The sequence below is a fragment of the Rutidosis leptorrhynchoides genome, chromosome 4, assembly GCF_046630445.1.
Source record: "Rutidosis leptorrhynchoides isolate AG116_Rl617_1_P2 chromosome 4, CSIRO_AGI_Rlap_v1, whole genome shotgun sequence".
In the NCBI taxonomy this organism is placed as follows: domain Eukaryota; kingdom Viridiplantae; phylum Streptophyta; class Magnoliopsida; order Asterales; family Asteraceae; genus Rutidosis; species Rutidosis leptorrhynchoides.
In genome coordinates, this window is record NC_092336.1 from 139,647,928 (window position 1) to 139,649,139 (window position 1,212).

Below are 1,212 nucleotides of genomic sequence, written 5' to 3' on the forward strand. Positions count from 1 at the left end.
GGTTACGTAATATACTTTTGGAGCTTCGTTGTCCTCTATCGAAGACCACTATTGTATTTTGTGATAATGTTAGTACTATATTTCTCTCCAGTAATCCCGTTCAATATCAACGTACAAAGCACATCGAAATGGATATACATTTTGTACGAGAAAAGGTCGCACATGGCCAGGTTCGTGTGCTTCATATCCCGACTCGTTTTCAAATCGCGGATATATTTAAGGGTTTACCTCGTGTTCTATTTGAAGAATTCCGGGCCAGTTTGAACGTCCGTCCTCTCTCCCGCTCTAACTGAGGGGCTGTATTAGCCGTATATTATCAAGCATATATCATCCGAAAATATCATATCATATATTTAGAATAGATATCAAGTCAACCATATTATGTATAGAAAATATCTTATGACCTTAGATATAGCATAGCTTGATTAGGCAAAGATTTGTTTTGAAGTGTAATATAAGGTACATTGTATGTTATGAGACAGTCAATCAAATTCATTATTAACTTACACATATTATCAGTTTAAACTGTACACAAAGTTTCAGATCCAAACATGCTCATTTGATACATCAGTTTGCTCGGTCAATATTTTGACAAATTCTGTCAGTTTTTAAGTTGCATCTTCTGGTGTGATTCGAGTATAGAAAACGTTTGACAAGTATCATGCTTTCATTCAGATATTATTGCTTAAAACTTACTAGTTCTCAACTTTGATTTTTAATGAGTTTAGCGCCAAAACTGTGTTTATGTGATTTCCAATAATTTGTCTATGTTATAGCCTCATAAATCATTTAAGATGCGTTCTAGGATGGTGCAGAAATCTGAATGAATCATTTACAGATTTAAAATAACACGAAACCTTAAGTTTGAAACTCGCTGGAATCATCATCGGAAATTCGAGCTTATCGAATGATTCTGTTACAAACTTCTGCAACATCAAGAACCTCATCCGCAAATAAAAACCCTCACATACATACGTAAAACTACTAACACAATAGAAGAAGCATATCAGATTAGAGACTTACATACGGATCAATTTCAGGTTTTAAAATTGAGGATTTAATGAAGGAGTTTCGCTAGTTTTGTAACCAACAAGGACCAACGGTGCAACATTCCTGATGATAACAGAGGGACTGTTTCTGTCAAATATAGAGATAGTTTCAAAATCACTACCCTCAAAACATGCATGCCTGGTTTCCAGTTTTGACCCGGAT